This window comes from Fukomys damarensis, unplaced genomic scaffold (genome assembly GCF_012274545.1).
Source record: "Fukomys damarensis isolate Sample0158 unplaced genomic scaffold, DMR_v1.0_HiC HiC_scaffold_12, whole genome shotgun sequence".
In the NCBI taxonomy this organism is placed as follows: domain Eukaryota; kingdom Metazoa; phylum Chordata; class Mammalia; order Rodentia; family Bathyergidae; genus Fukomys; species Fukomys damarensis.
In genome coordinates, this window is record NW_022900924.1 from 24,630,973 (window position 1) to 24,643,543 (window position 12,571).

The following is a 12,571-nucleotide window of genomic DNA, read 5'->3' on the forward strand; positions in this document are numbered from 1 at the left end:
TTAATATACTTCTCAGATTAGGAGACAAACGAGAGATTGATGGGTAGTTGCACATAATAGCCATGTACTTCACTTTTTTTTAATCTCTTTATACCTTGGATCCTTTCTTTATATTCTAATCAAAATCTTTGAATCTCAAGCTCATGTGATGTAATTCAGTCTTGACTATAGATTTCAGTCAACCAAACAATAATTGCTAAAGCCCTCCTACCATAGCAGCTGAAGCAAATACATTGAATCCAGGGTCTTTGGGAAGATAATCCTATTAACAAAATCAGACATTTAATATAGAGAATTACTAAAGCAGAGGCCAAGACCCTGGATGTAGTATTATCCAGAGTTTACAATATACCTGCCAAGAAGGTTGCTGGTACTATTTCTGTCAGCACTGCTATTGGAACCATTGCTTCACCCAAGGCAAGAAGTCTGGAGCCTCCAGTCCTGGTGAAATGCAGGGATTGATGCTGACACTGCCTGGCCTACAGTCCTCTGTGGCTGACCCATAATCTGGTATGGTATTAATCCTTCACTCACCTTACAGACTTTCGCTACTTCTGGTCTTCACTTTCTTCTCACTGTGCCCCCGCCCTTTTTTTTTTAGCACAAGCATAGAATCCTTTGATATGCTTTCTTATTTTCCCCAAAATATCATTACTTATGATTTACTTAGAAAAAAGAAAAAAAGTATTTTATCATACTTTTCATTAGAAGGAAATACTTATTATTTTATTTCAAAATATACATTGAAGAATTTGGTCAACATTTAATGGGTGACATAATGTCTTAATGTGCGTAATTTTCACAGTGACTCGAAATTCTTCCAGTGTCATATCAAATGTCATTCTGAAGCTACAAGAAAGCAGATACTGCTCATCACCATCCTGCTGTTATAGGATACTAGGCACAAATACATGGAGTAGTAACATCACTTTCCTTATTGCGTGTGCTTTCTCATTTAGAGGACCAACATTTAATAAATATATCATTATTTTCTAGGGTGGGAATAACATTTCCCCTAGTTTGTATCAAAGATAAAATAAAGTATATGTCTTTCTCTCTCAGTGTACATACTTAAATGATAAGAAAATTTAGAGTCAATTAAACAATGATTTTTATTCTAGTATAATGAGTTGATAATTTCAGTTTTTCAATTTTATGAAAAATATATACTTAATAGATTTCTTTTATTTTCTTTCTTTTTCCCTTTTTTAATATAGCTGGACGTGAACCCAGGATCTTTGTACTGAGCTATATCCACATCCATTTTTTTGAAACAAGGACTTTTTGGGCTTGAAATGCAGCATCTCTCAGTATGTCTCTGTTTGGAAAGAAATGACATTTAAGTGGTCTGTGATTATTTGGTTAATATTAGTCTTTCATATAAGAGTATAAACTATGTTTAGCAGGATGAAAATCTGTTTCGTAATAGAATCTCCTGTAGCATAAAACAGTGTATCATATTTGACTCTTAATGAATTACTTTTTCATAAAAATATGAGCAGGAAATGCTTTATTTGGCCAGGTTCAGAGAGTGTGTAAGGTTTACACAGAAAGAAATGATGAGATCGACTAGGGGACGAAATAGGAGAACACAACAGTTTTTCACGGAATGTCACATGTCAGCTGGGTTCTCAGTGGGAGGAGGTAAGGAAGAAGTGGTATCTTCTAATTTTAAGCAGCCCAGGCCACAAAAGAAACAGCAAAAGTCATAAGACTTGGGCAGAATTGAAATGCTATGAATTTGGGTAATTGGCTGTGGGAGGCCATGAATGCAGGGAAAAGAAAGGCGCCGAAGTTGAATTGCAGAATGCAGAAGGAAGAGCTGATTTAGAGAAATGATTACTCGCTCAGCTTTTAATGCTCCATCTGTGATGTTGCTGGAGTACTTGGTTGACAACTTAGATCTATTGAAGTGTAGATGGGCTGAAATGTAATTGAGTCAGATCCAATTTTGCTCCTGACTAAGGTATAAATGAAGCAGCTAGGGACTTTTGTTTTTATCTGTTAAAGAAGGAGACTATCTAGGGACTACATATTCCCTTACGTCTTTCCTCTTTTCAAGTTTGCCTTTCCACCCTTTAAAATTTGATCAGTATAAAATGTACTTTTTGTTTTTATTATTTTCGTTTTTATTATGGTAAAAATATAAAAAAATAAGATAAAAGATAGCATTTTAACCATTTGTAAGAAGAAAATTTAACATTAAGTACATAATACTCTTGAGCAGCCATCATCTGTATTCCTATGCAGAACTTCTTTATGATTCCAAGCATGAACTTTGACCCAACTAAATAACAACCCCTCCTTCCTTCACTCCCTTATCATGGTAACACTTAACATAATATCTTCCTAGATGGATGAACTAGCAAATCCATTGATAACATACTTTTTATGTTGAATTTTTATTTAACATTTACAAACATCAATTTCTGAACCATTTTGAGTCCATGTGTAAAATACTACTGCACATAAATGTAGTATCAGGAAAACAGTATAAGATCATTAAAGAGTATATTGGTTTTTTAAAAGATTTTTGTTGTGCCTGTTAAGTTTACAACTATGAACATTTTGTCATTTCAATTGAAGAGAAACAGGATAATTGCTTTCTCGAGGTATATCTAAACAATGGATTAAATATTTCCAGAGATGCACTACTTTTAAGTTTAGGTATAATAGTTAAAGAGAAAATTGCTGAAAAATAAGCTTGTTAGAATTGGAAGTATTCTACTCAAGCACAGAAAAAAAAATCAAGAAATTAAATAATAACAAATGCTGGAGAGGCTGCAGGAAAAAAAGGAACTCTTCTATACTTTTGGTAGCAAGGTAAGCTGGTACACCGGTATGCAAATCATTATGGAGATTCTTCAAAACACTAAAAGTAGAGATTCCTTGTGACGCAGCTATTCCCTTTCTAAGTATCTTCCTGAAAAAGTTAAAGACATACTATTACAGAGATACCTGCATACCCATACTAATAGCAGCACAATTTATAATATCTAAATCTTGGAAGTGGCCAATATATATGCCAACAAATGAAAGGATAAAGAAAATGTAATGTTTACATAGTATGGACTACACACTACCCCAAAGAAAGATAAACTTGTAGAAAAATGGATGCATTTTACAATCACAATATTAAGTAAAATAAATCGGACACATAAGCTGAAATATCATGTTTCTCTTATAAGAGAAACCCAGAGCAAAAAATAAAGAGCAAAATAAAAGAATTTATTCTCAAATGGGAAGGGGATTAAGAGATGGATGGGAAGATAAAGGATGAACAGAGGAAACTGGGATATGCTAACTCCACACCAAGAATGCAAACATTATGTACTGCACATATATTCAAATCAATTAAATAATAATCAAAATCATTACACTAGTAACAAAATGAATGTTTCATGAAAGTTTAGCTATGAAGTATAATTTTTTTACTCTGAGTCGGAAAATTATTTTAATAGTTATAAAATGTTTTTTACAGAATCAGTATGAAATAGCAGTTTATTTCATAATTATCGGAATTACTTAGACACGAGGTCCTGGCTCAGTGGGGCTGAAATCAACAAAAGGTCTTGGTCTATTGGCTCAGATATCATTCTTGGGAAGCCCAACCTGTTGATGTCTGCCATGCTTAGCTCTGAGGAGGTGACCTGGTCCTTTAACACAGCATCTTTTTTTTATTCATTCTTTGGAGGCTGGAAGTGAATTCGGCAGCATCCATTAAGCACCTTCCAGCTCCTGTCATTTACCACTTCTTCAACATTCAGTTCTGACTGCATCCGTTCCAACTTTGCCTGCCTCTTTCTAAGTTGCTTTAATAACACTGAATCATCCTAATTCTTTTCTCTCTCTTCTCGGAGGTTTTTTTTTACTACTGCTGACGTCTGGGCTATATAATTTTTTATGACTCTGTCCCTACTGGCATGAGCTGCCATCCAAGACTCATAAAGTTGTTTACAGGTTTGGCTGGAATCAATTTTCCCTGCAAAGGAAGCTGTTGCAACTGTATTGTTTAATTCATGTACTATTCTGTCTTCAGGTGTCCTTATCAACTTGAGTGATTCCTCTGAACAGTAATCATGGTGGAAGACCTCCAAAAAGGTACAGGGGGAGGAGACTTAACGCCCAAACCTGCTAGATAGCTGAAAAGCAAGTTCATGTTCTCTAAAGTCGAAGAATGAATTTGAGGAACAATGGGGGTTAATAGAACGAAAAATTTATTGAGGGAAAGAAAGCTTCTGTCTAAGAGACAGAAGGGGAACCTGCCCCTGAAGTATAAATTTTTTGGGGGGGTTTGTACTTGGGATCAAACTTGGGCCCTTATGCTTGTGAGGCAGGCAGCAGTACCACTGAGCTAAATCCCTGGCCCTGAAGTATAATTGTTAATGGTATTACTTTTGCCATTATCATAAAGTGTATAAATGTGGCATATAAACGCTAAACTTTTCAGTCATCAAAAATATAGGCAAGCAACCAAAGCTTTTTACACTGAAGATATGCAAATATCTATGACACCAACTTAAAATTCATCAGCCTAGTCTGACTTGTAAATTCTTTTTAACATACACTCAAATATCATTATATTATTAATTATTACTATTACATCAAATCCACTGATGTCAGATGCTATCATTTTCTGTTTAATTTTCATGTAAATATTTCATTCAAGCTGATTTTAAAGTACATTTTTATATTAATTCTGTGTATTGGTCATCTCTGACTGACCTCCACCATATTCATATCATTTTGTTTATATGTGCTTAAGAATAATTGCTACATATAGTATTAAGTCCTGTTTATGGGTGTGCGTGTGTGTATGCATATATGTATGGAAGTGATGGAAACATGGAAATAATTTGAAATTTATACATTTCAATAAAATGCAAGAAATAATTAAATGTCAAACTAGTAATACCCTTAATATGTTTAAGAATCCAAGAGATAGTAGATAGTATAACATTGGAGATAAGACTAGCACTGAAATCATGTGGTCTATGAGCTTAATCCATGAGATAGATTCAAATATTTTTGTCTTTCTGTGTTCTCTTTTGGGGGCAAGTGACTTCATCTCTCTTCTCCAGACTCTCTCACTTTCTTCTATCAAGGAACTGCTCGGTATTTAATTATTCATTACTATATTTATTAATTTTTTTTTTTTTTTGGTACCGGGGATTGAAATCAGGTCCTTGCACTTGCAAGGCAGGCCACCGAACCACTGAGCTAAATCCCTGGCCCTCATTACTATATTTAGAAGATAGATAATGGACATCTTTCCAGGAGTATGCATGTTATGCTGGTTTCTTCTCATATCCAACTCAGGAGAAAGATGGCTTTGATATTATTCAATGTGGATATAAATTTATAGATAACGATCTAGACTATATTCTCAAACTTGAGTGCAAGAAAACACTAACCTAATAGAAAACCAATCTAGTCACCAGCTTTGTTATGAAACTGAAAACAAACATATTTCTTTTGAAATTAATCACAATTAAACACATGTCCCTAGAATAACTCAGTTTTATTCTTTAGTAGTAATTACTGCCTAGTTGTTTTTAATGCAATCTCAAAAGTTAATACAAGCAGGGTATAATGGCACACGCCTGTAATCCCAACACTCGGAGGCTGAGGCAGGAGGATCACTGTGAGTTCAAGATCAGCCTGAGCTAAATAGTCAGTTTCGAGGCAGTCTCAACTACATAGTGAGACCCTGTCTCAAAAAACAAACAAACAAACAAAAAATGTTAATACAGAATTGAGATGACTGAATGAAGTATTTAAAAAAATGTTAGGGAATTGATCATGTTAAAGTATGCTGTGACGCTGCCTCACAGGCTGCATTCTCCTGGTACATCTTGGCTCCTAAAATGACCTCAGGCCCTTATCTCTGGTTTCCCTCCCCTCCAAGGCTACAGTGGTCCAGGAAAGTTGAAACCTGTGTCTGCAGGACTGGCCCATAAAAGCAATCTGGCCTGTGACAGGTTAAAAGTAGCTCACTCCTCATAAATAAGCAATAGCCCACCCCAAAACTGATAAAAGGACCTTCCTTTCTTTGTTCTTCTCTCTCCTTCTGCTTCTTCTTCCTCCTCTCTCTCTCTCTCTCTCTCTCTCTCTCTGCCTTCCTGCCTCCTGCTCGCCTCCCTACAATAAAGATCTCCTGCCGGACCTCTCGGTGTGTGAGTGGCCTAATTGGGAAGGGGCACCCGAAAGGGCATGCGAACCCCCTTTCAAAAAACAATTTCCCTTTTCCCATTTAGCACGTTTGTCAATGTAGCCAATATTGCCATACTGTTGCCTCCTTAAATTTAAAAAGTTTAATGATTAAATGATCTGTTCAATCATTTAAATAACATTGCCTCGTACTTGAGTCAGAGCTGACAATGTTCACTTAATGAATAATATTAAATAAGCAGTGTTTTTTGTTTTCATATCATCACAAAAATAAATAGCATCAGCAGAATTAAACAAGAAATTAATTATTAAGAAAAGAAAAGGCTTTGATTTCTTTCCCCTACTGAGAAGGACACTCTAACTAATGATGATGCCACCTCTTCTGCTCTCAAATAGATGCCCGCTCCAGGGGCCAGGCAAATATAAAATAATATATTAAAGCAATCACAACAATATTCTAATTTACAAGCAATTTGGAATGTCTGAGAGATTACCTGCTGCCTCTGTCTTTCTTACTGGAGACAGTTTTTACAGAACTGAAAACAGCTTTACTAAAGAAAATATTGCCTTTTTATTTCCACAATTTAATTTTTTCCCTTAGAATTAGAAGGAAGTGATAACAACAAAAAGAAAAAAATTTGAGTTGCAGTCTTGCCAGTTTTCTGATATTTTATATTTCAAGCAAACTTCAAAAGCTAAGAGTTGCCAAGTACTACATATATCTGAAGAAATAAAGAAATGCCAAAGCTAAACAGTATGTGAGTTCTGGCAATTTTCGTATCTTATAATAGTCTATGTGGATCATGAATCACAAATTTGACAGCAATCTCATGTGTGTAGAGTGTACAGGCTAAGGCAGATGTGAATTGACTCAATGTCAATAAAAATGTTGCACATTTAGGCATATTGGGGACCTGAGTTTTTGTGCAGCTTAAAAATGTCTTCAGTCTTTTCTAAATGCTATCATCTCTACCTACATATCTCAGCATATTACTCTTTTTATATTTCTTGATAAAATACTATCATCACTATATTAAAGTATCAGCAGTTTAAATGAGTAATTTCAGTTAGCATCTTGCAATCACAAGAAAGAAAATATTCAAGTAAGTATTGAAAGGGCAAATTTGTAATAGTCATAGAACTGTTTTAAACTTATAGTATAAAATCAACATTTCATAACAAAGTTATCATGCATAAAAATATGCCACAAGCACACTTGAGCACACTCTTAGAAACAAAACAAACATTCAAATATCTAAACAAATTTTTTTTTTCATTTTCATTCAGATACTTGTTGTTTGGTCCAAAGCAAAAAGTAATCATTTTTTGTCTTATGACTTCCAAATTTCTGTTGGAAATCTAACTTATAATTAAGTCATATATACTTATAGCCACAAAATTATTCTTTATTTTTTCCTTCATTCTATCATCAAATCATTACCAAATTTTTCTAACTTCTGCACTGTTATGTCATTTGATCAATTTTTCTTTCCCATTCCATAACTACTACCACATATGTCCTGAACTATTCAGTAAATTCTTCAGATTTACACCTATAACTTTGTTTTATTTTGGCAATGCCATTTATGCTAACTGCTAATCTTCCCTGAGTAAATTAAATCATAACACCTTCTTTTGCAAAACAAACCACAAATGTCTGCATTCATTACAAATTTAAGTCCAATATTTTTTATCTTTAATTGATCAAATTTCAACTAAGACTTTCAGATTTATTTCTTCTAAATATAGTCTATGTTTAGGACACAGTGGATCATTGCTTGTTCCTTACAAAAATCTCTTGTATTTCTCTTAATAAATGGAGTTTGGAGTAAATGCTAAGTGTAAAATAAATTATGAATCAAGTAGCTCAATTTTTAACAAATATAAAATATAAATAACAGAAAACAAGGAGATAGAACTTTTGAAAAAGGGAAGGGGACCAAGGGATTGAGGGAGGGTGGGGAAGGAAAGTGGATATAAAGATTTAAGATGTGTTACATACATGTTCCACCTCCCCACAATCAATGGAATCATTATATTAATCAAACATGTACTAATAAAGATAGAAACAGAAATAAAAATTAAAGAATTTCTCTATAATAGTTTTTCTTTTTACAAATCATCACTAGCTAGATTAAAAAACAAAACAAAACAAAAAACTCATAGGCTGGGGATTTAGCTCAGCGGTTCGTTGGCCTGTCTTGCAATAGCAAGAACCCAAGTTCAATCCCTGGTACAAAAAACAAAACAAAACAAAACAACAACAACAAAAAAAACAACTCACAATATGAACTCACAGTTTGCAATGTTATTTTCCCAACTTTTGCATTGCTAAACAGAAGACTTCTGATAGAGAATTTACAAAGAATCTCCTCTCTTTCTGCCCAGATTAGTGGACATTGGTAATACTAGTGGTGTAGTAGAGTCTCTAGAGCAGATTTAATGAAAGACCAGTACAGTCTAAAGGCCTTAATATTATATGCAAGGAATTTTAAAATATCTATCTAGTACAGTGTTCAGAAGAGAGAAAAGTTGTATCCAATTTTTTAAAAAAAATTTCATTAGTGAATTTACAAATTAATAAAAGTTTAGGAGAACAAGTGGACTAGCTTTAGATAACCCACTGCAAGACTGAAGGAAATCATACTCAAAATGTTTTTACTGCAATCACGATGGAGTCTTCCTATAGTAGTGGATATGTAGAAATTCTGCAGTATATATTGTGTCCATTTTATGCACTTATTCATATTTTTTGTCCCGCTGAGCTACATAAACAGCATCTAAAAAATTTTGAGACAGAATCTCACTAAATTGCCCAGGCTGGACTTGAACCTTATATCCTCCTGCCCCAGCCTCATAGTGTGCTTGGGTTACAGTCTTGTTCCAATGCAACAGTTTGTACTAATCTTTTGATACCTTTTTCTGGTTTTGTTATTAGGGCAATGGCGACCTCAAATAGTGTGTTAGAAAATATTCTCTTCCTTCTTTTGGAAATGATTTAGACAATTGGTATTATTTCCTCCTAAAATGTCTGGTAGAATATTCATTTGAATCTGTTTCCCATGATATTTTCTGGGTTGGAAGGCTATTAACTATTCATTCATTTACTTAATAAATATTGGCTTATTCAGATAGTCTGTTCTTCTTGTATGAATTTGGGCAGATTAATTGTTTTAAGGAATTTGTCCATTTAACCTAGGTTTTCATATTTTTTCACATAAACTTCTTCATGATTTTCACTTGTTATGCTTTTAATAACCATGGGATTTCTAATAATGTCTTTTTCATATATAATATTAATAATTCACATCTTTTGTCTTTTGTTATTAGCCTGGTTAGAGGCTTTGGCTTTTTTTTAAAAAGAATCAGATTTTTGATATTATTGATCATCTCTATTAATTTATTTTTAATTAAATTAGTGTTATATTTTTGTATTACTTTTCCTTTCACTTCTTGGATTATGTAATTTGCTTTTCTTTCTGTCCTATGGTGAAGGAATAGATGACTAATTTTATGTATTTCTTCTCACCCAATATGCACTCAATGCTATATATTTTCCTCTAAAAACTGTTTTCAATCGCTTCTCGGCCTTTTGGCTAAGATCAAGTGTAAAAACTGTTTTCACTTTATTTAATGAATGTGAAAATTGTACTTTTGTTTAGTTGAAAATATTTAAAAATTTCTCTTGAGAGTTTTTCTTTTATTCATGTTATTTAATAGGGTGTTGCTTAATTTTTTACTTATTTTTAAAATTATACAGCATAGTAATTTTTTAAAACAATCAACAGAGCTTTATGTTTCCATAGCTTTCTTATTATGGTTGGTATTTTCAGATGTAGGCCTACTATAGGAGATGTCTTTTAATATAAAGGAAATAGTTTAAATTTCTTCCTGTATTATGCATTGGAGTTTATCTGAGCTTTACTTATTGATACATGATTTCTGGGCCGCATTGTCACAGTCTTTACTTATAAGTATTTTTTCTCCAGTATCTACCTTGTCCTATCTGATCATATGATTTAGACAACAATAAAATTATATGTGGCTTACATAACAAGAATATGTACATTAACGTGAGCTGAAAAGTTAATTCTCTATTCTGAGTCAAAAATTAGTCAAAGTGAATAGACAATTTGCCCTGTTTAAATTCAGATTTTACTTGTCAAAAATCTGTACTATGTGAGTAGAAGTGTTCAGGCCAAAGCCACATTGACATTGTGAAAGGAAGTCTTTCAGCTAAGAATCATGCCAAAATGAAATACATTAAAAATTTACATATTCCACTATTTCACCAGATTGCTCCACAACCTCGATCCTAGGTTTGAAGTAAACTGAGGAAGATTTTCTTATTCTATGTGCTTTAATCTCTCTTTTGACAATTTACTACCATAAGCATTAATCATCAGGCACTAACAGTGCTAATATTAGCAGCATAGCCAGGGGAATGGCGTCCCCAGACCCTCATGGTCCCTGGGCTACTCTGAGAACCTCAAGGTCTCCAGCCCTGGTCCTTTCCACCAGCCGGACCCTCTGCCCTGTCCTGAGGGTCCCCAGAAGCTAGGAGGTCTAGTGAGTGTCATGTCCTAATCAGTATTGTATATTTTTGTACTGAGATGTTCGGAGCACTTTAGAAAAGCTGAGTTCTGCTCTGTCTTGAAGAGGAAATTCTTGGGTGCCCCTCAGCCTCGTTGCTCCCCCCGTACGAGTTGGGAACCAGCCCTTGAGGGAGGAGGGTGCTCCCCATTCACTCCCGCGAGAAACAGGTTTTGTCTGCAGAGTTGGTGGCGGAGTCCTGCGCCTGTAGGATCTGTAGGTGTCACCGTCCTCTGCCGTGACCATGATCTTAGCGCCTGACAGTTATTTCTGCAGTGATGACATTTCTTCACCACAGGGTATTTTGGGAACACCCAGAACTTCAGACCCGATCCTAGCAATACAAGTGTCTAAGATGAAAAACAAAAACAAAAACAAAACAAAACAAGAACAACAAAAACAAAGACAACAGGAAATATGTTTCCATAGTTGCTGAGAAAATGAAAATCAATTAAATAGTGTTCCAAAAACGAAAGAAAGGACTGCACATGGAGATCAGTGTGAAAGTCCTGTGTTTAATCCCCTGTACCACCAGACATAAATAAAACAAACAAATAAACAAAGGGGGTGAAGAGGATTCTACCCCCATTACTGGCTTTCTAGTATGAAATAACTTTACCGGGAGTTTTTACAGGACCAGAAAACTAGTCCTACTCTCTGAATCATAGAAGAAGCCTAGAAACAGTTAATTTACCCTAATCACTAACTCAACTCAATGTTTACCCTCCAGTTTCTGATTCATGAATAAAACCCAAATTCAAAATAGAATGTCTAGATTTCAATGGCAAGAAATGGTATGGTATATCTATTTTCCACTTTCCTTAGCTTGCTCCCAAAGGAATATGCCTCAGGGTATATTTTCTACTAATGAATTTTCACATTACTCTTCTCAAATCATAGCTCCTTGGACTTCCTTTTTCTTGGTTTCACTTTCCTCATTTTATTGTTGAGATAATAGCATCCAAATTACTGAAAATATTGTAAGGTTTATACAAAACTATGACAAAAAACAGACTATGTGACAAGGTAAACTAATAGACACATAAATGATAGTAATCTCCTCCAGTGTTATTTAAGTCTGGCATCTTCAAAGTAATTTTCACATAAAGGACAGCCTAAACAACTCTCTCTTTTACAGAAGTGGCCCTATGCTCTCACATGCCGTCACAGGAAAATCAGCACAAAAAGGGATGTGAAGTTAGCTGATGGTCAGAAAGGACAGACACCAGGTGAGTAAAAAAGTAAGGGAACCCCTTGAAGACCTTCTTAAAATGCTGATTTTAAGCACTCAGATTCCACTTTAATATGCTTAACATGTTATTCCCTTTGATGATGTGGTTTTTGTTAGTAATTTAATATAGGGTTTAATTATTGTAATATGATGTCCTTCAGAGTCTAAGGTATCAGAGGAAAAGAAAATTTTTGGTCTTGCTCATTTGTACCCATTGTGCCTGGAATGTAACAGGAGCTCAATAAAAAGGTTGAATAAATAAACATTTGAAAAGTATGTCATAATTCCTTTGTAGGTAATTGAATCATAATATTAGTGTTTAATGTTTTCTTGTTTGTTTTGTTTTCTGTTTCCCCATAAATTATTTAGCCAGGAATGGTTAGAAAAGTGTTACTTTTATGATTGTGGTTGGGATTTTTCTTTGTTTGTTTGTTTGTTTCTTATTTCTGTTTGCAATTTCAGAAGTCTGTGCACATGCCTGAGGTATGGATTTCCTAAGTGCCTTTACAAATCCCATTTATAAAAATGCTTTCACAAAATGCCCTGTAAGAAGTGTGCTTCTGGAAATGACAGCTT

At 34.3% G+C, this 12,571-nt stretch overlaps 2 pseudogenes; one reads left to right on the plus strand and one right to left on the minus strand.

The window, feature by feature from the left end:
* Nucleotides 1-3,677: 3,677 nt before the first annotated feature.
* On the minus strand, nucleotides 3,678-11,010 carry LOC104848487 (annotated as a pseudogene).
* LOC117285792 lies at nucleotides 9,748-9,856 on the plus strand (annotated as a pseudogene).
* Nucleotides 11,011-12,571: the final 1,561 nt, after the last annotated feature.